Genomic DNA, 24,692 nt, shown 5'->3' on the forward strand with positions numbered 1-24,692 from the left:
GAGGAGAAACCGCCGCCGGAACCTTTGGAGGCGCCCTTGCCTCCGCTGCTCCGAAAGGGCGTCCGTCGTTGTTGCAGAACTCCAAGGGCCCGGGCCGTCTCGGTGTCCGCTTTAATGGCCTGAAGGGAATCGTCCACCGTTTTCCCAAACAGGTTGTTCCCATCGAAGGGCATGTCCAGGACTCTGGTCTGAACGTCTTGACGGAAGTCCGTAGCCTTGAGCCATCCACGCCGCCTAAGGCAAACGCCGTTGCCCAACTGGCGGAACCCAGTGTCGGCGATGTCCGTCGCAACGGTAATGGCGTGGTCCGAAGCCACCTCAGCTTCCTGCAGGATCTCCAGGGCCTCTGCCCTCTTGTCGTCCGGCAAGAAGTCCAGCAGGGGAGCCAGTTTGTACCAGAGCTCCCTGTCGTATCGGGCCACGATAGCCAAGGCGTTGGCAGCTTTAATCGACGTCGCTGCAGACGAGATGACTCTGCGTCCCATAGCGTCCAATTTCTTTCCCTCGCCGTCCTGTGGGGAAGTCGATGTGGAGGCCGCACCCCCCCCGCTTTTTTCCTGGCCGCCGCGGAGACGACAGAGTCCGGGGTAGGCTGCGCCCGGAGGCACAGGGGGGCCGTGTCCGGGACCCGGTACTTTTTCTCGTACCGGTCTCTTCTAGCTGGCGTCGTGGAAGGGTTCTTGAGGAGGGTGAGGCCCTCATCCCAAATGTCGTCCAATAGAGGCACTGCGAGGACCGTCTTCCTCTTGGCCTCGCGCCGCTAATAAAGGAAACCTTCCTTCTTCTCCTCAGGGCAGAGTTGGAAAAGCTCGGATGCCCTGGCGATCATGGAGTGGAACGATCCAATCTCGTCGGGCGGAGAAGCCCTGGTGGGAGGCGACGACGGTACATCCTCGTCGTATACCTCGTCGTCCGTACCCGTCGCTGCCGTGTCAATCCCCGTATCATCCCCTCGGGTGGACGGGGAGGAGGGCTGGAAGGGGCGCGACGGCTGAAAAGGAGGAGGGTGGATCCTTCTTTTCTTGGTAGGGGGAACCCCAGAAGGTCCCGGTTCTGGGTCCCCCGACGGGAGAGGTTCCGTCGGCAACGGTAGTCTCGTCCTTCTCTGAGCATAAGGACTGTATAGCCAACAAAATGGCCGCCGAGCTGTCTCGCGGCACTGGCAGAGGGGAATCCGACGGGCGATCAGGGGCCCCGTCGGTACCCTCGACGATGTCGTCACCTGCGTCGGGATCCATCCCGACGGGCCGGTCTCTCTTCCACGCCGAGGCCGTGGCTTAAGACTTCGACCAGCTCCTCCTCCGAGGTTGAGGCCGAATCTACGACGACCCCCTGCCCCCCCTTTTTCTTCCCCACGGGGGATTTCACGGGGGTCCTATCGATGGGCACAAAAGAGGACTCCCTCCGAGGTGGCAGGGAGACTCTGAGCCCCGAGGTGGCCACCACTGGCGTAGCCTCCACAGGCTGAGCCAGGGCCGCCGCGACAGACTCGATAGAGGGCTTGGCCGGATGGATTAAGGCCTTCACCACCTTAGGTGCGCTCACCGCCTTATCCTTGAGGGGGGGGGCAGTGCCTCGCTCCCCCTCCGCTTTCGAGCTCGACCGGGGCCTCTCTAGGAGCCTCGCCGGGTGCTCGGCCTTCCTCTTACCCGACCCAGAGCGTTGGCTCGTGGTTTATGGTGCCAGGGAGGGTGCGCCCAGCCTGGCGCCCGTAGAGCCCGACCGTTCGGCGCTCCCGGTGCCAGCGGACTCGCGGTGCTTGGCCTTATGTTGGACCCCCGTCGCCGGGGCGTCCTCAAAGGTCTTAGAAGACCGCTCTGATTTCTTCCTCTTCTCGCCGGACGGGCTCTTCCCTTCCAGCCAGTTGGCGAGACGTTGATGGCGGTCCTTCATGGTCCGCTCCGACATGTTGCCGCAAAACGCACAGTCCTTCTCCGCGTGCGTCTTGTCCTCATGTAGGCAGTAAAGACAAAAAGAGTGTTCGTCCTCCTTGAAGACGTTCTGTAGCTGGCATCCAGGACAGACCCTGATCAGCTTTCCGGGCGTCGAGCTTCCCTTCTCCTGGGCCACGACCGGGCCTGAGAAACTTCTGAAGTCCTCCAAAAGCGTAGCTCGACGAAATCTTCACCCTTGAGGGGCGCAGACGAATCCGACACGGGTCCCCGTTGATCGGATGGAGAGTCGGTGGAGCTTGAGGCTCTTTTGACCGAAAAAACGAAGTTTTTGAGAAAAAACGTGAAAAAATAGCACCAACGCTCGAGAGCAATAGCACGGGGATCCCAACACATGAACGTGCGGTAAAAATCTGAAGATGGCTGCCAGAGGCGGTGCTTAGGTAGAGGGCAGTCATTGGCTGTGGTCAGTATGACGCAGAGACCAGTGATTGGTTACTACTACGAAAGACAGATCAGAAACGAAACGGATACTGGTTTTTTCTTTACCGAGGATTCCCAGCCTGACGGGGAATATTCATGAGCATGTGAATCCATGCCAGACCCCATGCTGGAGAATGGTGCCTTCTTCTCTGGAAAGAAGATCCGCGTCTGTCGCCAGCTTGATAGGTGGGGACGTTGACAAGTCCAGAAGGGCCGGGAAACAGATCTGTCTCGGCCACGCCAGTGCGACGAGGATCACCCTGCACCTGGACCTCTTGAGCTGGTTGATGAGACGGAGCAGCAACGGCAGGAATGCGTACAGGAACAGGCCGTCCCAAGGGAACGAGAAAGCATCGCCCATGCTCCTCTGCTGTGTGAACCTGCTGGCAAACCTCTGGCACTTGGGAGTTCGTCGCGAACAGGTCGATCTGGGGTTTGCCCCATCGTTGAAAGAGCCAATCCACCTGGTCCTGGCGTAGTTCCCACTCGTGGCACGAGCGCAGCTCCCTGCTGAGTGAGTCGGCAATGGTGTTTTTTATTCCTGCCAAGTGGAAGGGAACCAGAAACAACCCCTGGGCGACCGCCCAGTGCCACAGATCCTGGGCCTCCTTTGATAGGGCTGGGGATCTGGTGCGTCCCTGCTTCCGGATGTAGAACATCGTGGTGGTGTTGTCGGTGAAGATCCTCACCGCTTTGTACTTGAGGGACGGAAGGAACGATTTGAGAACCCATTACACGACTCGTAGCTCCAGGATTTTGATGTGGAGAGACCTCTCCTCCAGGAGCCAGAGGCCTCTTGCGTGGAGATCTCCGGTATGGGGCCCCCCATCCCTCCAGGGAGGCGTCCGTCGTCACCGTCTCCTGATACGCCGGGGTCTGAAAGTCCGTACCTGCCGTGAGGTGCGCACAGGTACCCCACCAGAGAAGCGCCCGACGGAACTCCTCGTCGAGTGGGATCCTGTCTTCGAAGATGTACAAATACTGAAATTGATGAAAATCATCAAGTATTAAACTATCGTTTTTTTTGCAGTAAATCAACAGAAGTTAATTATTTTTTTGCTTTGAACTACATTGTATCTATACACCACGAGTGGTGTTTAGGAGTGCAGCCCGCACCGCTGGCTTAACGGCCTTGGTCCTCACCTCCTGTCTTTGAAGCTGCCCGCCGCTTGAATCCAGCGGGCGTCGAGGAACTCTTGTAGCGGACGCATCCGAAGTCTGCAAAGGGGCACAAAGTAGATGCATGTGGACATCATCCCGAGGAGGGACTTGATGGACCTCACCCTGGCCACATCCGTGGCTAAAAGGCGCTATACCTTGCCCAAAATGGCCTACGTCCTTTCTTCCGACGGAGATGCCAATCTCTCCACTGTATCGAGCTTTGCTCCCAGAAACAGTGCTACCTGCGACGGAAACAGGTGGGATTTGGGGTAGTTGATGGCGAATCCCAGTTCCGTGAGCAGGCGGATAGTCCTCGCTGTGTGTTCGACGGAGTTCCCTTGACCTTGCACGGATTATCCAGTCGTCCAAGTAGGGGTAGACGTGGATCCCCTGCAGGCGCAGCCACGCCACCACTGGAGTGAGGCACTTGGTGAACACCCTAGGCGCCAACTTTAATCCAAACGGCAGGGCTCTGAATTGGTGGCGACACCCCTGGACAACAAATCTGAGGAACGTTGTTTCCTTTTAGAATGGGGATGTGGAAGTAAGCATCCTCCAGGTCCAACGACGATAGGAAGTCACCCTCCTCCAACTGTCCCAGCACATGCTGGAGGGTGACCATCCTGAATTTCTGTGCCTTGATGTACTTGTTTAACCAGTGCAGGTCCAGGATAGGGCACCAACCGCCTGTCTTCGTTCTGACGAGGAAGTACCTTGAGTATGCCCCAGAGCCTTTTGGGGACGAGCTCGATGGCACCTTTCTTGAGCATCGCCCTTACCTCCAACAGCAGTTGAGGGACGTGATTCTCCTTCATGGCCACGGGAGGAATGCGAGAACACTTCTTTTGAAATTCTAGCGAGTGTCCATGGGCCAGGGTGTCCAGCACCCAACGGTCGGTGGAGATGGACTCCCACACGCTGACGAACTTCGTCAGCCGGCCTCCCACCGGGGTGCTTCGATGGGGGCCCGATGCAACGGCCGGTTCAGTCCTGCTTGGAAGAGGCTTTGCCGCTTTGGCCTCCTTGACTACGGTGGCGAGACCCTCATTGCCTGCCGCGGCCTCTGTAGGCCTCCTGGGACGAGGAGCAGGCCGCCTGGTGGTACGTAGAAAAGCCACCGGTGGATCCCTTGGAGGCTCCCTGTCTGCCTCCGGAGCTCCGAAAGGGCCGCCGTTGCTGAAGGACTCCTAGGGCTCGGGCTGTCTGTTGGTCTTGAGGCCTGGAGGGAGTCATCTGTCTTCCCAAACAGGTTGTTGCCGTCGAACGGCATATCCAACACTCTGGTCTGGACGTCCTGGCGAAAGTCTGTAGCCCTGAGCCATCCTTGTTGAAGGCAAACCCTGTTGCCCAGCTGGCGAAATACGGTATCGGCAATGTCCGTTGCCACCGTAATGGCGTGATCCGACGCCACCTCGCCTTCCTGCAGAATCTGTAGGGCCTCCGCCCTCTTGTTGTCCGTAGGAAGTCTAGCAGGGGAGCCATCTTGAACCAGAGCTCCCTGTCGTAACGGACCACAATCGCTAAGGCATTGGCCGCCTTCATCGTTGCCGCCGAGATGACTCGTCCCATGGAGTCCAACTTCTTGCCGTCGCTGTCCGGCGGGGAAGTCGAAGTTGAAGCCGCCGCACCCGCCTCCGCCTTCTTGGCCGCTGCCGAGACGACCAAATCTGGCGTAGGGTGGGCCCTGAGGCACAATGGGGCGGCGTCGGGGACCCGGTACTACTTCTCGTGCCTGTGCCTCCTGGCGGGTGTCGTGGAAGGGTTCTTCAGGATAGCCAGCCCTTCGTCCCAGATGTCGTCAAACGGTACCGCGAGGACCGTCTTTCTCTTGGCCTCCCGTCGTTGGTAAAGAAAGCCTTCCTTTTTCTGTTCCTCAGGGCAGAGCTGGAAGAGCTCGGATGCCCTGGCTATCATGGTGTGGAAAGAGCCAATTTCGTCGGGTGGAGAGGCCGGGGGGGGTGATGAAGGAATGTTTGTTGCATCATCGCCACCGTCGTCGTCTGTCCCTGTCGCTGTATCCGCCGCTCATTCATCCCGAGGGTCCGGCAAGGGGGATGAGGGGTCCACAGGCCTTGTGGCACGAAGGGCGGTGAGGGGTGGACTCCCCTCCGCTTTTTCGGAGGGATTCCCGACGGTCCAGGTTCTGGATCCTCCGTCGGATCAGTTTTAACCTCGTCCTTATCTCAGTACATAAGGATTGGATCGCCAACAAAATGGGCTCCTTGCTATACTGGTGCTCGAGCAATGGCTGCGACGGGCGGGATGGCTACTCCACTGGGCCCTCATCGTCGCCATCTGCGATCACATCAGCAGGATCCTTCCCCTGGGATCGAAGCATCTCGAACCTCTCGTTGAGGCCTCCGAACCTCTAGTTGAGGCCTTTCACGGTTTCCACCAGATCCTCCTCGGAGACTGAATCCGAGTCTGTAATGGCCACCGCCTCCCTCCACCCCGCTTTCCACCGGGGTCTTCACGGGGTTCTTAACGATGGGCTGGAAAGAGGCTTCCCTCCGCGGTGGCAGGGAAACTCTGGGCCCCGAGGCCGCCTCCTCTGGCGTAGTCTCTGCCGTTGCGACAACCGCAATAGAGGCCTTTGACGGGTGGATGAAGGCACTCACCACTTTAGGTGCGTCATGGGCCTTCGCTTTGGGGGGGTGGGGGGGGGGGTCATCGCCTTGCTCCCCCTCGGCTCCCTTTGAGATCGACCGGGGCCTCTCCAGAAGCTTAACCGGGTTCTCAGACTTCCTCTTCCCCAAACCAAAGCGTTGGCTCGCGGTTGATTGTGCCGGGGAAGTCGCGCCCTGCTTGGCAGCCGAAGAGCCCAACCTTTCGGCGCTCCCGGTGCCCGCTGACTCGCGGTGCTTGGCCTTCTGTTGGGCCCCCGTCACCGGGGTGCCCTCACAGGTCTTAGAAGACCGCTCAGACTTTTTCTTAGCCTTCTCACCTGCTGTGCCCTTCTCCAGCCAGGCGGCGAAGCAGGAACGACGATCTTGCTTGGTCCGTTCCGACAGGTTCTTGCAGAACGCACACAGTCCTTTTCCACGTGCGTCTTGTCCTCATGAAGGCAGTAGAGACATCTCTAATGCTTGTCCTCCTTGAAAACATTTTGCAATCCGCATCCCGGGCAGCTCCTGAACAGCTTGGATCCGGGAGTCGAGCTTCCCTTGTCCTGGGCCATGTCCGTTGAGGTAGGCCTCAGATCTTCTGGAACCTCCAAGAAGCTTAACTCGACGGAAACTTCACCCTTGAGGGGCGTAGAAGAATTCCGAAACGGGTCCCTGTTATCGGAAGTGGAAACGGTGGAGCTTGAGGCTCGATTAAACCGAAAAATGAGAAATTCTCCTGAAAAAACATGAAAACGCAGTAAAAAACTCAAGAGCTAAACACGAGGACTCCAACACTTGAACGTGCGGTAAAAACCGAAAATGAGAAAATCTGAAAAAAGCGTGAAAACGCAGTAAAAGCTCGAGAGCTAAAGCACGAGGACTCCAACACTTGAACGTGCGGTAAAAATCTGAGGATGGCTGCCAGGGGAGGGGCTTAGGGAGAGGGCAGTCATTGGCTGGGGGCAGTATGACCCAGAGATCAGTTATTGGTTACTAATAAGAAAGACAGATCAGAAACGAAACTGATACTGTTTCTTTACCGAGGATTACCAGCCTGACGGGGAATATTCATGAGCATGTGAATCCATGCCAGACCCCATGCTGGAGAAGTAATGCATTTCTTCTGATGCTTGTTAATCTTCACATGCTGTGCATAGTCCAGAGAGCAGTACCCAGAGTTGGAGGTGGGATGCGAGAAGGAACAGTAGTGAAAAGATGTCCTAGTACTGCTTGTCGCACCTGAGAATCAGGCCTAGAGTAAGTGTCTAGGCAATAGTGTTTTGTAAAGGTGTGTATAGAACTCCATGTTGCCGCTTTGCAAATGGACAAAAGTACCATGTGCAAGGGAGCGACCAGCTGTTTCAGCAGCATCCAAGATATTGTTGAACATTTTGTGATTAACTTGTTTGCCCTCCAATACGATTGCAAGTAGGCGGTTGCGCACTGGTTCTGCAACCTCCTGCAGACCCTCTTGCAGTAGGTTCCACTGGACATCTGAATAACTAGCCAATAGGGTGGTATTATTGCTATGCGTGTGGAGTAAGGTGCAGCAGTGGGCTTTGCACATCTGGAGCAAAACCAGACTCGCAACCAAGCAAATCTCCTGGTTGTTGTACTTGCCGCCATGGCCCTGCTGATGCGGTCAGCAGAATCAATGCCAGTCTGAAGGGATTTGCACATTGCGTCCTTACCATCCTTAATGATGTTGAGAAACGCTTCCCGTTCTTCTCCCTCCGGGAGGCAGTCAGCCGCTGATGAAGCACACTCCCAAAGTGTGTGGCTGAACCTTACGAGCGAACAAGTAGCATTGATGGATTTCAACGCCATGCTACATGTGGAAAAGACTTTTTTGGCCATAGAGTCATATCTCTTATCATCCCGGTCCTGTGGAACAGTAGGGTAAGCAGATTTACTACCTGCTGAAGTAGCTGCCCGAACAACCAGACTCTCCGGAGTAAGGTGTTTGGATAAATATTCAGGGTCAGCAGAAGACACCCAATATTTATCTGATAATTTTTTGTTAACCGCCGGGAAAAGCAGGGGAGGGTGTGGACCATCCAATAAACTCTATTATCCTTGCCATCAAGGTTCTATAAGGGGTTTCAGCATGTTCCCCTGGGTCTGGTGTGGCAAATTCCACTTCTGGGGAAGTGACCAACCCACTTGCTTCCTGTAGGGATTCGTGGAGGTCTTTCAACCTACCTTCCTCAGAGGTAAATTCCTCTGGTGCAGGAGTTGCAGATCCCTGCAACTCAAAAGGTCTTTCCTGATCCGAATCCTCCCCTTCTTCATAAATAGAAGATAAGACTCTGGAGTGATCAGGTCTTGAAAATGATATGAATCCCATTTCCAGAGCAGAAGGAGCCAAATTTGTCATGATTGGCTGAGAAAACGTTCACAGACGTTAAAGGCTTGGAAGCCATCGAAAAAGGCATAGAGAAAGGTGGTAGAGGCCTCAATGAACTCGAGAGTATCGGGATTCTACTCAAGGTTGTCGACAACATTCTCGTGCTCGAGGCTCTGGGTATGGCCACTGGCTGTGAGGTGGCCGTGGGTTTATCCTTTCTCGGCGTCGACTCGACTGACCTATGCGTCGAAGAACACTTCGATAACGGCACCGACGATGCCGATCTATGTGTCGAAGGGATCTTCGACGATGGCGAAGACGCAACTTTGCCTTTACTCAAGGGTTTGTGACGCTCTCGAGTGGCTTCTTTCGCCGGGTACTGCGACTCACAGCTTTTTGATTTTTCGGGTCTTTCACCCAGGGTATCACCCTCAGCAGTCTTCGAGGGGGTCGAGGCCACTTTCTCAAAGACGCTTAGCATCTTTTTCCTGAATTCCTCCCACTCAGCCTGAGAGCTATGTTTTGTGGGGCAGGAGACCCTTTTTGGGGAAATGGAAGACGAGGAAAGGGATCTTCAACATCTCTTTTTTGAATGCTTAGATCTCGAAGAGCGATGGGAACTGCTTCGAGACCTAGAACGAGAATGTCTTGTGATGGCGAGGAGACTAATGTCTCGACTCCGCCGAGGAAACTTTCGAAATAAATTTTAACTCTCGAGCTTCCCCTGACGCTCCTTCAAGGCTTAGCCGTCATGGACATGCAGTCCTCACACTCCGAACAATGGTGCTCGATGCCCAGGCACCACAAACACATCCTGTGAGGATCCGTCAACATTTTCTTTCCACAGTCTCGACATTTTTTGAAGCCGGACTGTGGCGTCGTCGGTTCGGGTGAGGAAGCCATTGAGTACAAGTCGGTATTCACAAGGAATATATTGATATATTTGACTGGAGAACTGAGCAACGATATTCCGAGGCCCCACGAAGCGCGGAAAAACGGAACTGAGCAACGGACGCTGCGCGAGACTATTTATACGCGTGGTGATGTCGGCGCCGATACGAGGCCGTCGAGGGACAATGGCTCGAGGGACGTTGATGCGCAGCGCCCTCTACTGAAAAAAAAATTCCGAGGCCAGCAAGCTGGTAGATGATCAAAGATAAGCAATACATCGGAGGACACAATCCCTTCGAAATATAGTTTCATGTAACAATGTGTGTAATACAGGCCTAATATTAATAGGTGGGTCCCTAATGTTAAAGGACATTTGTACCGCGCACTATCAACAGCGGAGTGGTCCCCTGGCGCTCTGGAAGGTCTGAAAGAGGGAGGGAAGGTGAGTTAGTGGGTGGAGGCTGGAAAAGTGCAAGAGTGCAGTGATGTGCTGTTGGCAGCCTCAGCCCGGTGGGTCCGTCGGCTGGGCCTGGGGTGTATGCGGCCGGTAGTCGTGTACTGATGTGCAAATTTATGTGCGTTTATTTTTTGTTGTTGCTGTGTAGTGAAGTTTGTGCGGTTTGTTGTGCTGGAGGTTTGTGGTTGTGTTTGGTTTGGCGTTTGAGAGGTGTATGCAGAGGAGGAAATGGTTTGTGGTATTGGTTAGTTGGTATATCTGTCCTGAATTGACCAGTTGGGCTCGCGTAATCTAACCCGATGGGGTGCTTGGGCACCCTGTGCCTCTGAAGGTTAATAATAACAAGCGATCAGTCTTGTGAAGTCCCACACCAGTTGGACTTTAGAAAAACATACACAACAAGGAATAAGATTGTAAAAGGAAAAATAATGCAGCCGAGTAATGTTTGTTTATACTTTTCATATCCAGCAAACAGGGACTTCACTTAAGGTCAGTAAAAGCAGTTTTATGTATCACTGTTGAAAAATTCAGTTTAAGGTGAAGTAAAGATTAGACAACATAACTAGCAACTGTTAAGATTACTCTTAACTGCACCTTTGCTTCCATTTTAATGGACCCCCAGACTTTGCCTTTATATTTGATCCCAACCTGTACTTTTTACAGTGTTATTCGGCATTTATATAGCGCTCCATATATCATTGATATGACCTCAAAGCACTGGTAGGTTGAACGCCCTCAGGGACTATAGTCCAGGTAAGTCGAGAGTAAGGTTTCGTAGGGTGCTTGAGAGGGTGCTTGGGTGCACAGATTATGTGCGCAGATGATGCAATTGCCCGATAGCTGCATCCAAGCAATTCAGTGCAGTGGTACTTGATATCAGTTGAATGTGTGCAGTCTGGAGAATGGTCACAAAAACTAGGTTCTGGCTGCATTAGGCCTGCGTAGGATGCTTGTGTGCAGCTAGGCTGTTTTGCGTGGGGTATAGCTGCATTTTATCAGAGAGATGAGGTGTTCATGAAGTGTTTGTATGTGAGCCGCTAGGCTGAAATTAATTGAGGGGTGTAGCTGCGCTGTAATTGTGTGTTGGTGTAGAGATTGAGCATGGTGATAGGAGAAGTGAGTGTCTGGAGGTTTTGATCCAACAAGCTCACTATTCCGGATTTCAGGTGAGCGATTGCTGCCTTCAGAATAAAATTATTAGGGACTTAATGGACGCTTTCAGTGGCGTCATTGCTCGGGATCTCTGAACATTTGTCGGCAGATTGCAAGGTGTCAGCAGCCTTTGATGTCTTAATTGGCATTTATGGAAAGAGTCAGGTTTGTAGGGCTTTGTGGAAAGCCATGTAGTCTTGGTCAGGTGTGTCGAATATGTGGAGGGAGTGAGTGCCACAGAGTTGGGGCCAAGCTCGAGAAGGCGGATCCTCTAATCCTGACAGAATTAGAGGACGGAATCACTAGGAGGGTGGTGCATCATGTTAGGGTGTGAGATGGGAGATCGGGTTTTATCTTCTCTTGTGGGTACGTTGGACCAGTCTTGTGCACTGCTCGGTGGGTAATACATAGGGTCTTGAAGGTGGCCCTTCGTCTGACTCGACGCTTCACTACACTGTCTCATCATTGTACAATGCAGTACAATGGGGTACACTTGATTTTGCCCTAGACCAGCACGCAAAGGATTTCTGGTTACTCTAGATGTGCTAAATAGTCAAGCTGGTGGCAGCAGTGACAAATGTTTTGGTGCTTTTCATTTTAGCCTTACCGCGTTTTGCTACTAACTGTGGCTATTGACCAAACGTTGCCATGCCTTGAGGTTTTTCTCTTGTGCTTTAGCCATCTTGTCCAGCCGCCTTCTATCCTTAAATGGACTTCCAGTGCCCGGGAAAGCAGAGACGTTCGACAGCCTACTGGAGGGCTGTGTGTGTCAGGCAAGATTGCATGCAGTACCCTTAGCGTGCACTACAACAACCCTGACCTCCTGGCAATAGCAACCCACCCTTTTTATAAGTCTGTACTACGCAGGTTGGTAGTGTGGACGAGTAGTTTGGCTTATCTCAAGAGGGGTTAACGTGCGCTGTAGGGGAGTTAGAGATTCAAGTATTTAAGCAAACACTTAAACAGGGTTTCTTGAAAAAACAATTATTAATTTACCAGTCAGTTAATGTAAGCCTTCAGAAGTGAGCACTGTAAACCACCACATAAACATACTTCTAAACTATACACTCTTAAGTTCAGAAGCAGTAAATGCCCATTTGGGATGGCATACAGCAGAGACATACACCCACAGGTGACTTCAATAGCTAGGGTGCTGTTGACATTAATGTATTACTGTTGGGATTCAGGACTGGTTTAAGAGCAAGTCAAAGGAAAAGGTTATTCGAGCAAACAAGATACGACAATTATTGTTAAGCAGGCAAATACTTTCAGATCCCCTAATAAGAGTCATTCTGTAGACCAGGCCAAGCCAAGGTCAACGGGCAAAGGTCTATATGAGCAGAAGCACTTCTTTGCAGGTGAGAAAAATCTTTGTACAATGTTTTACAAGTCTTTGAAGAAGAAATGTAGGGACACAAGCTGTTAGACATGAATAGTAGAAGATGCAAGCAAGAAACTCCAAAGCAAGAGGTAAGTTCTCTCAGACTTTTACAGTACCTTTGTATTGAAGATAAAGTGGAGCAGATGACTTCTGTTCCCGAGTAGCTCTGCAGATCTAACTGGTCCTGGGCCTCAGTCGCGAGTACAAGAGAGGACTTCTGGAGACTCCTGCACTGCAATGGGACAGTTACCGCTCGCAACCAGCAATAATCTTAAACAAGTGGCTGTTCGGTGTGCCAGCTCCTCGCGTCTATCGCAAATAGCAACACAGCGGTTCCTGGCTGTTAAGAGGGCTCAGGCTTGGTCAGTCCTGCTTCCTGGGAGTTGAGGGTCTTCCTGGAGCTCTTGGCAGCTTATAAGCAACGCACATAATCTGGGTGTTCCTCTCCCTGGCGTTTCGGTTTCCAGCATCAACTCTGGAAAGTCAACCAGCTCCGAGAGAATGTCCAGGTGGCTTACTTTGGACTTGATTAGTCCCACCAACTCAAGGGGAGAAGTTGTTCTTGCAGGGGCTTCTCTGGCGATACGAATTTGGAGTTTCAGCACAGCAGCAGGGCTTCACCAGGCAAACCAGCAGTCCAGGAGTTGCAGCAGGCGTCCTCTTCAAGTTCTTCTTAGGTTCCTTAATCCAGTGGTCAACTGTGCCTTCCAAGCCAATAGCCTCGCTTTTTATTCAGTTCTCTCCCATACATTCCAGCCTAGCCGTCAGTCACCCAGCAGGGTGGCTGTCCTTGCACGACAGCCAATCACTACAGAGTGCATTTGGGTCTCCGAGGAGACCCTAGCACAGGGAGTTTCGGGCACCTCCCTCACTTCCTGCCCACATCATACATCCAGGAGCCAAAGGCAGGCTTCACTCGTGAATCAAGCCAGAGGCAAAGCGAACAAAGGGACCAAACCTGGATTGTCACGCAGAGTAAATCTCAAGAAGGACCTTTCAACAAAGAAATGGTGAAAAAAGACGACCGGGCCATTTTGACAAAAATGGCACCCATGGGTGCTTTTACTACAGCTGCGAATGCAGCCCACGCTAAATGCACACCATGGTAGTTAAAACTAAACCACTGCGACCAGCCATTTATCGAGGAAAGGGTAACAAAAATGTTACATGAGAGGCTAGACAAAGGGGATACTAAGTAACCCCTCCAGCACCCTATTGTAAGATAGGGTGTGCTTGGTCTAGAAAGTTGCAAATGTAATTAAAGTCAATTTCACTTTACTGCTCTTGGAAACAGTAGTTTATCCCAGAGAAAGTATTTAAACCTTTGCCAAATCTGGAAGACTACCCTGTGTCACTGCACTGAAGGGGCTGTGTGACACAATGTAAAGGATGCCGCCTATGGAGTTTGTAAGACTACATAACCAAAAGAAATCTTGTTCAAAATCACATTAAAATACACAGGTTGGAAAAGGAGTCTCTCGCCAGATTCAAAAATCAAATCCTCAAAATCCAGCAAACTTGCTGGGGGTATCTAAGGTAGAGGGAATTCGCACATTTGAGATTTCTCCCCAACACGGACCAACCTCTGATGCACCTTCCGCTGAGCCCAGCTCATCTACTGTCACAACAAGGGGGGTACAGTGATACTCCCCGCCCACAGAAGTTAGCCCTTGCAGTGTGTTTCCTGAACAGGTCACAGAAGCATCTGCGCCTCTCGCAGGCTAATCCAGACATTCAGGGTATTATATGAGAGATGCCACTAAGAGCCAGTTCAAAAGCAAGTGGACAAGGTTTTGCCACTGGGCCGAGTCCAAGGAAGTAGATCCTCAATTGCTCACTGGACGATGTGCTATCTTTCTCTGCACACTTAGCGCACTCTGGAGTGCAGATCGACACATGTAGCACCCATCTAGCGGCCATCGGAGCCTACTGGAATTCGTAGGTGGTGCTCGTCCTCAAATCTGGTGGTTAAAGACATTGGACGGGACTCACTAGGCTCTACCCGCCCATCAACAAGCCACACCCTGTGTGGGACCTCAACTTAATGTTGGGCGCCTTGGCGTTTGCGGACATCAGGCTGGTCACCATGAAGACAGCCCTTTTGGTGGGTCTACATGATGAAGACAGCCCTTTTGGTGGGTCTACATGATGAAGACAGCCCTTTTGGTGGGTCTACATCATGAAGACAGCCCTTTTGGTGGGTCTACATCATGAAGACAGCCCTTTTGGTGGGTCTACATCATGAAGACAGCCCTTTTGGTGGGTCTACATCATGAAGACGGCCCTTTTGGTGGGTCTTGCGTCTGAAGACAGCCCTTTTGGTGGGTCTTGCGTCTGAAGACAGCCCTTTTGGTGGGTCTTGCGTCTGAAGACAGCCCTTTTGGTGGGTCTTGCGTCTGAAGACAGCCCTTTTGGTGGGTCTTGCGTCTGAAGACTTATACTACCTTTCACATCGACAAGGTAGTACTCTGAACACATCGCGCGTTCCTTCCTAAGGTAGTCGTGGCGTTCCACCTAAATGAGGTGGATAGTACGGCCTACTTTCTTTACAGACCCCAAGGACGATTCTCAGAAGGTTATACATTGTTTAAATGTTAAGGGAGCGCTAAAGTTCTACCTGGAGAGAGAAGAGCTTCTGCAAATCTGAGGCTCTATCACCTTTGGCGTTTCAAGGCACGCATAACAGGCTTCCAAGGCTTCCGAAGCACGATGGATGGTGGCAGCCATTAAGGAGGCATATGAGAGGCAGCACAAGCCGCTTCCGGCAAACATGCTTGCCCATGCTGTCAGAGACAAGGCACGGCGGTCGCATTCCAGAGACACATTCCGTGGCAGGTCACTATCATGGCAATCACATGGGCCATTCCCTTTGCCTTTTGTAAGCACTACTGTTTGGATGCCTGCTAAGTCGGACGCGGCATTCGGGGAGGCAGTTTTAAGGAACTTATTTTCTTAAGGAGGGTCACCTCTCCCCCCTGGGGCTACATTCAGTTGTAATCGACCATACAGTGTGGAAGAACGGGGACGGAACGTAAGAGTAATTATAAGTTACTCACTGTAGTGACTAACTTATAATTTATCCTGGAACCGCTTTAGATGGCTTAAAGGAACAATGCATTGAAGTGTGCATTTCTTTCAGCTCTCGTAATACATCTTTAGGTTACCTATTGCAACAATACACATTCTTTTATACCGTTTTAACCTACAGATTATAGTCTTATCCAGCTCTAATAAGATACTTCAACATCAAATATTTTTTTGGGAAATCCTAAATCATTTTTAGAATTATTGCAATCTTGCTGTTCCTGATTTAAAGGTGTGATTAAGCGAGACAAACAAGTTACTTACCAACTGTAACATTCTTTCGACTGGATGTTCCTCTCACGTATTCCTCATCTTATGATAAATCGTTATCCTTCCAGCTTTGGAAACATTTTTTCGGCAGAGGGCGCTGTGCATGAGGTCTTGGTGTCGATGTCTCTCGACGAGCTCCGTACTGAGTCAAAGTCACCGTCAGTATAAATAGCTTGTGCTGCGCCCGTTGGCTTCAGTTCTGTTTTTTCGAGGAAATATTGAAGGAACACCCAGGCGTGTCCCATGACTGATACTCTTCGAGAGAGGAAAGTGTAAGAAACGCAAACTGTACTGTGGGGTAGAATTGGGAGGGGCGATGAGGAATACGTGGGAGGAACATCCAGTCGAAATAACGTTAGTTGGTAAGTATCGTGTTCTTCGAATGGATTGTGTCCTCCCATGTATTCCCCATAGCAGTGTAAATTTTGGAGGTGGTAGTACTAGTTACTGTTTTCATGGACGGAATGAAGTACCGCCTTAGCAAATAAACCCTCATTGGAGGAGGAAGCATCTAAGCAATAATGCTTGATGAAAGTATGCATCGATGCCCATGTTGCAGCTGAACAACTACCTGCTGCGGGGACTCCCCTCTTTAGAACCAAGGAAGTAGTAATCCCCCTAGTTGAATGGGCTCAAAGCCCATCTGGTGGGTCCTTTCCCGTCAATCTGTAGCATTCAATTATAGCCAGAATGATCCAGCGGGATATGTTTTGTTTAGTCACCGATAATCCCAATATATGACCTGTATACCCTACAAAGGGTCATCTTGACGTAATTTTGACATTCTTGAAATGTAAAAACTGAGAGCCCTTTTGGGGTCCAGTCTATGCAGTCCCTCTTCTTTACCCAAATGAGGAGGAGGATACAATGTTTGTAATATGATTTTTTGTGACTAATGGAAGTCAGAAACTACTTTTGGTAAAAAGGAAGGTTGAACTTTAACTACCTTGTCCTTTTAAAAAGTAGTATATGGAGGTTTACATGAGAGCCTGTAGTTCACTAACCCTGCAGGCTGATGTTAAGACCACAAAAAGGACAGTTTTCAATGTTAGAAGCCTCAATGGACAAGAGTGTTGAGGCTCAAAAGGTATACAAGTTAGAAACTTAAGTACCAGATTTAAATCCCAAGTTGGGACATGAAAAGGAACTGGAGGGTATACATTAGTAAGCCCTTTCAGGAATTGAATTATCAGTGGAATTTTGAAACCTCTTCCGAGGAGCGCTTGAAAATGGACAGCACAGCAAGATATCCTTTAATGGTTCCGACCTGGAGCTCCAGATTGGCCAGATGCAATAGGAAAGAAAGCACCATTGGAGTGCCACATTATAAAGGGTCCACACCCTTATCTCTGCAGTTACTGAACTTGTTCCAACGACACCGGTACAATGATTGTTGCTGGCCTTCTGGCCGAAAGCAAAATTTTCAATAAGTCATCCGGAAGATCCCAATCCTTGTATCTCAACCTCTCAGAAACCATGCGTGAAGGTTGAGTGTCTTGACCTCTGGATGGAGAACCCGACCTTCCTCTTGCGAGAGAAGATCCTCTCTGTGCGGAAGACATATTGGAGGGCAGATGGACATGTCCAGAAGGTCCGGGTACCACGTCCTCCTGGCCCAATCCGGGGCAATTAGGATCATGGTTTTCCCGAACCTTCTCAACCTCCTGATTACACGAGGAATCATGGGGACTGGAGGAAACTCGTAGTGGAAACTTCCAGTCCACCACGAATGCGTCTCCTAGAGCTCCTCTCGGAGGAAATTCCCTTGAGCATTACTGTATGCCCTTCCAGTTTACCGTGGTTGCGAACAAATCCACTTCAGGGGTTTCCCAAAGGGTGAAGATCTCCATAAGGACTTCCTAGCTAGCTCCCACTCGTGAGAGACCATGCTCTGCCTGCTCAGAGCGTCTGCCGCCATGTTCTGCTCTCCGGCGAGGTGAACTGCTGATGGAGCGATTCCTTCTTGTATTGGCCAGAACCAGAGCTGCATTGCCTCCCTGGACAGTGGTAGTGACCCTATGCCGCCTATCTTGTTGAGGTAGTACATGGCCACTGTGTTGTCCATCGTTATCAGGATATTCTTTCCCTGTACAGAGGGCAGGAATGCCTTCAGCGCTAGCCAGATTGCCCTCAGCTCCAATAGGTTGATGTGTAGTTTGGACTCCGATGGAGACCAACGACCACCGATTGTCAGATCGTTGATGTGGGCTCCCCACCCAGTGAGTGAGGAGTCCGTTACTACTGTTCTCTCCGGCCATGGTTGCCAAAAAGATTCTCCTTTGAGGACGTTGTCGTTGCAAGCCCACCATAGTAGATCCCAAGCAACTGCGCTCGGGACTTGCAGAAGGTCCGAAATATTCCCTGAGAACTGGGACCACTGAGTTCTGAGTGCCCATTGAAGGGATCATATTCTCAATCTGGCACTAGGAAAATGCAGGATGCCATGAGGCCGAGCAACCTCAGAAAATCAAAGGCCGGCAGATGTGGGGCATTTTGGAAAATTACCATCTGCAGAATGTGGAGAGCTCTCACCTCGGGAGGCGAGGCTTTGCCCGAGGAAGTATCCAAGACTGTTCCTATAAACTGGAGCTTTTGGGATGGTATCATGTGTGACTTCTTGAAATTGAGGGAGAAGCCCTGTTTGTGAAGGAAGTGACAGGTGATCGAAAGAGGTTCCTGAGCTTGTTCGGGAGAACGTGCTCTGATCAACCAATCGTCCAGGTAGGGGTAGACGTGAATCCCCCCTCTCCCGAGACTCACTCCCACCACCATCAATTTGGTGAAAGCCCTCGGGGCGGAGGTCAACCCGATTGGTAGAACTCAAAACTGATAGTGAGAATTGGCAATCGCAAACCTCAGGTACTTTCTCTGTTTGAGATGGATTGGCACATGAAAGTAAGCATCCTGAAGATCCAATGATACCAACCAGTGTTGGAGAGCCTGAAGGATCTGAGCAAGCGTTACCCTCTTGAACTTGTCCTTCCTGAGGAACTTGTTCAAGTTTCTTAAGTCCAAGATGGGTCTCAATCCTCTGTCCTTTGGGATGTGAAAATATGGGGAGTACCAACCCTTGTTCCTCTCCGCTACAGGTATTTGTTCTATAGCATCTTTCTCTAGCAGGGTTAAAATTTCCTGCAAGAGGAGCGAATCTGGAATTTTGGCAGAGTTGGTTCCCGGTGGATGGCTGAGCCCTTTTTAGGAAGGGGAGACAGTAACCTTGAGGACATGCATTACTTACCGTGAAAGCATTTCTGATTGTATCTGCTTAGATTCACATGCTGTGCATATGGTCCGACATCCAGTGGTAACTGCGGAGTATTGCATCTTGTCTTTCGGGGACCGAAAGGGGAGGTCGGCATAGGCGTGTCTGAAAAACTATCCCTATCGTGACGTGTGTAGTACCCAAAATCCCTCATGCGCCGAGGTCCCTCCGATTGTATTTTTTCTGCCATGAGGGAGCCCAAGGCTACAGTGAGTGAGTTCATGAAGTGAGAAAGTAGTAAGAAGTCTATGTTCCTTCCACCCCGACGGCGGAGGCAGGGAGGGCACATGTGAATCTAAGTAGATACAATCATCAGAAATGCTTTTACGGTAAGTAATGCATGTCTTCTGATGCTTGTTAATCTGCTTAGAATCACATGCTGTGCATAGACTAGCAAGCAGTACCAGGAGTTGGAGGTGGGTTGTGAGAAGGAACACTAGAAAAAAGATGTCTTAGTACTGCTTGTCCCAACTGAGAATCAGACCTAGAATGAGCGTATAGGCAATAGTGTTTTGTAAAGGTGTGTACAGAACTCCAGGTTGCCGCTTTGCAAATGGACTCTAGGGGAACATTTGCAATGAATGCTATGAATGCCACAGTGCCTAGAGTAGAATGTGCTCTAGGCTTGAAGGGCAGTTCTCTCTTTGCAAGTGTGTAACAGTGTGATGCATTTGACAATCCACCTTGATATTGCCGATTTAGAGACAGGATCCCCTTCTCTACCAACTGCCACTGAAACAAAGAATTGTTTAGTTTTCCTCAGTGGTTTAGTTCTATCCATGTAGAACATGACTGCCCTGCGCACATCTAGTGTGTGAAGGCTTCTTTCGGCCAGGTTAGTAGGTCTCCGGAAGAATGTGGGTAGTTCGATTGACTGGTTCACATGGAACTTCGAAATACATTTCGGCGCAAATCTGGGATGTGTGCGCAGAACTACCTTATCTTTGTGACCTGTAACAAAGGGGTCCAAAACCGAGAGGGCCTGTAGTTCGCTAACTCTTCTGATAGAAGTGATAGCTACTAGAAAGGCTGTCTTGTAGGTCAGGTCTTTCAGACTAGCTTTATGCATAGGCTCAAAAGGGGGACCCATGAGCCTAGTTAAAACCACATTTACGTCCCACCCAGGGGCTGGGTGAGTGATGGGGGATACATTCTTTTAACCCCTTCCATAAAGGCTTTAATCACAGGTATTTTCCACCACGACACCTTCTGCTGTGACGTGGTGTAGGCTGACAATGCCGCTAGGTGAACCTTTAAGGAATTGAAGACTAACCCAGAGTCCAACAAATGGGTTAGATATAACACAATGTGTTAAGGCGAGCAATCGGTGGGATTGACGCCTTTGAAACTGCACCAGATGACAAAACGTTTCCATCTGCTGGTATAGCAATAACGTGCGTTAGGCTTTTTTGCCTCCCTCAGCATGTCCATGCATCTTTGAGGGAGTTGCAGATGTCTAAACTCTAAAGGAGCCAGGCTGCTAAATTCAGAGTTTGTGGGCATGGGTGCAGAGTCTCCCCCATGTCCTGAGACAACATGTTATACGGGCAGGGCAGCTTGACTGGTGGGGAGAGGGACATTTCCATCAGGGGCACAAACCAAGGTTGGCGGGCCCACTTGGGAGCCACCAGAATCATGTTGCCTGGTTCCTGGTGCATCTTGTGTACTATCCTGTTCAGAAGGGGAATCAGTGGGGGCAGGGAGGTGGCAGGGGGTGTAGATAAATTTCACCGACCAAGTTATCCAGAGACCGTTCCCCTTGGATCGGTTCTCGGGGTACCTGGAGGCATAATCTTGGCATTGGGCGTTCTGAGTAGCGAACAGGTCGATCTCTGGAAACCCCCATTCTGCGAAGACGTTGGATACAATGTCTTCGTGCAGTCGCCATTCGTACTCTTCTGGCAGAGGAAAATCTCTGCTGAGTATGTCTGCCAGAAGATTGAGTTCCCCTGGAACATGTTGGGATATCAGGAACATCTTGTGTTTGAGAGCCCATATCCAGATGGTTTGGGACAGCTTGGATAGCCCTGGAGAGAGTGCCCCCCCTGTTTGTTCCGGTAATACATTGCTGTTGTGCTGTCGGTTAGGACCAGCACTGTCTTCCCTTGCAGTTGCTCCTGAAAGGCTTTCAATGCTTTGAACATGGCTAGTAGCTCCAGTAGGTTTATATGGTTGGACGCTACCTGAGGGGACCACACTCCGTGCACTGTCTGTTGAAGCAGGTGAGCCCCCCACCCCGTGAGAGATGCGTCTGTCGTGAGAGTGGCTTCCACTGCAGGGGTGGTGAAGGTTTTCCCCTTCAAGAGGTTCTCCCTCGACCACCACTGCAGAGAACGAGGGCTGGCGAGACAACAGATCGTCCCATTGTCCGCTGGCCTGACACCACTGGCTGTTGAGCCACTCTTGCATGGGACGCATGCGCAGCCGCGCATGGGGAACCAAGTATATGCATGACGCCATCATTCCTAGCTAACGCATAGCTTTGCGTACCGTCAACTCTTGACTGGCTACATACCGAGGAACCTGAGAGAGCATGTTCTGAACCCTCTCACTAGAAGGGAAGACTAGACCGTCTTCCGTACGAAATAGAGCCCCCAGGAACTGTTTTACTTGGCTGGGGACTAAGCTGGATTTCTTTTCGTGGATAGAAAATCCCAGGCTGAACAGGTCTACTGTTTTTTGAATGTTAGAAAAACAAACGTCGAACGAGTCCCCCGTGATGAGCCAATCGTCGAGGTAAGGGTAAACTGGAACTGAAAGTCTTCGCAGGTGTGCCACTGCCAGGACCGTGGTAAACACCCTTGGCGCCGAGGCTATGCTGAAGGGGAGTACCTTGAACTGGTAGTGTTTGTCCTGAATCACAAACCTTAGGAATTTTCTGTGCGCTGGCAGCATTGAAATATGAAAGGACGCATCTTTCATATCCAATGTTGTCATGAAGTCCCCTGTTTTAGCAATGGGATCACCTCTTGCAGTGTTACCATGCAAAACTTCTGGGGCTTTATGAACTTGTTCGCTGGGCGCAGGTCTAGAACAGGACGCATGTGAGATCCTTTTTGGGTACAAGGAAGTACACTGAATAGATACCCTCGTTTACCTGAAGAATCGGGACGGCTTCTATGGCGTCCTTTCCCAGCAGCGTTTCCACCTCTTTGATCAGGATCTGCAGATGTTCCGGTGAAAGGCGTCGATGTTTCGGCGGTCTGAACTGTGGAGGTCGGGCGAATTCCAAGCAGTAACCATGGGTGACCGTCTTTAAGACCCATTGGTCTGAAGTTATCCCCTCCCATGTTCTAATCGCCCTAATCGCCCCCCCGCCCCCGACCAGGGAGACATGGGAGGGGACCTGGAGGTCATTTCTGACCCGAAGTTGACGCTCCTCTGGAATTGGAGCCTCTGCCTCTATTCTTTCCGCGCTTCTGACCCCTCTGGGGGTATTAAGTGGGGCTTGCAGCCGGTTGAGTTGAAGTTGCCCGTGCCGAAATTGTTTTGAGCGGCGCGGGCTTGTCCTCGAAAGGACCGCCGAGAATTACTGCTCCTCTGAGGGTTTCGGGGAAATTTGGTGCAGCAACTTAATAGTCTTGTGCTCCTTCTTGGCTGTCTCCAACGCATCGTCTACTGCCTTCCCGAAGAGGTTGGCCTCTTCGATGGTTTTGTTGATAATGGATGCCTGGGTCTCAGGCCTGAAGCCCGACGTGTGAAGTCACGCGTGCCTCTTTAGGAGAGTACCCTGTGCGAGAGACCTGCCTGCCGTCTCTGCGATGTCCAGGGTATTCTTTACCACATTCTGATTGGCAAGTTTGCCCTCCGAGACAATGGTGAGAAGCTTGGCTATGGTTGGTTCCGGAACCTCTTGAAGGCCTTCCTAGAGTAGGTTCCATTGGGCGTCGACGTAGCTTGCTAGTAACGTCGTGTTATTGGCAATCCGGACGGTATAGGCCGCCGACGTAACCAGTTTGCCTAAGGCATACCACCTTTTGGACTCCTTGTCCGGGGGCGACTCCCGTGGCAAGGGGAACCCCTGCTCTCTTGCGAGTGGTGGTCACCACCAGCAAGGCTGGGATTGCGTGTCCTTTGATATAAAGCGGGTCGGTGGGGGAGGGCCGGAAAAGTTTTGACCCTTGGGTTCACAGCCCTAGTTTTGAGCGGGTGTGAGTAAAGAAGGAGCCAGCCGTCTCTTTACAGAGCTCAAGAGAGGGATAGACCGGCTTGCCGGAGGCTTTTCTTTAATAATGTCCTCCGCGAAATCTTGTTTGGGCAGGGCTTCAAGCGCTGCTTTTTTCAACATGTTGTTGAAAGCCATTTGATCATCCACCGGGGAAGCTTGTCGAATCGGGGTGGATGGGGGAGAGTCGAGGCAAACGATATCAGAGTTGTGATCGTCCTGCTGGGTGTCCTCCCAGTTGTCCGTTGCTCCTTGATCTTCCCCATAGTTGTCCAGAAAAGAAGAAGACTTCTTCTGTATAGATGTCTATACGTGTCCATCTGGACATAATCTTCATAGTCAACTTGGTATTGGACATCTAGGTGTTGGACATCTTGTGTTTGAGGGTTGGGGTCTACCCAAGCTTTTTTCGGCGGAGATTGATCAGAAACCCTGAAAAACTGCTCCAGCCGATCCATATACCCCCACGAATCGCTCCGTGGTCCACTTGGATGACCCAAATGGACCTAGCTGAGTAGGAACCGTGTTCTGTCCTAAGGCGTTGAGAGGCTCTCCTCAGGGTGCTTGAGAGGGGTACCTGGCTTTCTTCATAAGTCTTTGGGATCGTCTTCCCAATCAGTGGAAAACACTTCGGCAGATTGGCCCATAACTGTGGGCGGAACCGGTACTAGGCCCACCGCCGTGCCAATCCTATTGATGCTCTTACAGATAGTCACCGAATCTTCGGGAGACAACGCCTCCAATGTGTCGGCAGTGAAAATGTCTTACGCGGCTCCAGAAGGGCCAGCGGATGGCTTCTCAGGTAGAGGCCTACTCTTAATTTTCGGGCCTGTACAGGCCTTGGAAACCTTGGAATCCATTGAAGTTTCTTGTTCTGAAACTTCGGCGTGTGTAATTTGGGGAGTAGCGCCCTTGTTATGTTTCTTATGCCCAGTCATGCGCTGCTGCGGATGCGGGGAAGGCTTCGGATCAGACCGATCCGTGGGTGCCGCCGAAGTTTCCAGCGGACCCGTTGGCGCTTTCGCCTTCTTCGACCAAGTCGTCGAGGAGGGCGCTTGGGTTGTGTGCTTTGTGCGGTGCGATTATATGCCCCTGTCACCGGGTGTGGTCCCTGTAGCAAGACCAGTGTCGAGCCTGGAAGGGACGGGCGTGGCGGCCCTAGAATAGTCTGCCTCAAGGTCAATAACGTCAGCGTTGGACGTTTGGTCATCCAATGTACCCCCGTCACTTTCGGCTGGTGTCGCGGCAGGGGCAGCTCCACGCGCGACATTCCATACGCGGCCCGGCGCTGTTTAAGGAGTTTACACGGCAAACACCGCTTTTCGTCGTGCTCTAGGGGGAGACAAGCGTTACACGACGGATGCTCATCTTTCCATGGATATCTGACCCTACACAGGGCAGAATCTAAATTGAATCCTTTCCATAGCAGAAGGGAAGGGTGGCCAGACCAAAAAGGAAAGCAGTGGAAAAGAGGAAAGACATAACAGTATGGCAAACCCCGATCCCACTCTCCCTACTGTGTAGGCAGGCCAGAAGAACCG

At 51.3% G+C, this 24,692-nt stretch overlaps 1 protein-coding gene across 3 annotated transcripts in view; it reads right to left on the bottom strand.

Moving 5' to 3' along the window:
* FIP1L1 (factor interacting with PAPOLA and CPSF1) overlaps positions 1–24,692 on the bottom strand; it is a 708,522-nt gene that overhangs the window by 420,458 nt on the left and 263,372 nt on the right. The window lies entirely within an intron of this gene.

Source organism: Ambystoma mexicanum, chromosome 6q, assembly GCF_040938575.1.
Source record: "Ambystoma mexicanum isolate Mex_15411 chromosome 6q, UKY_AmexF1_1, whole genome shotgun sequence".
Lineage (NCBI taxonomy): Eukaryota > Metazoa > Chordata > Amphibia > Caudata > Ambystomatidae > Ambystoma > Ambystoma mexicanum.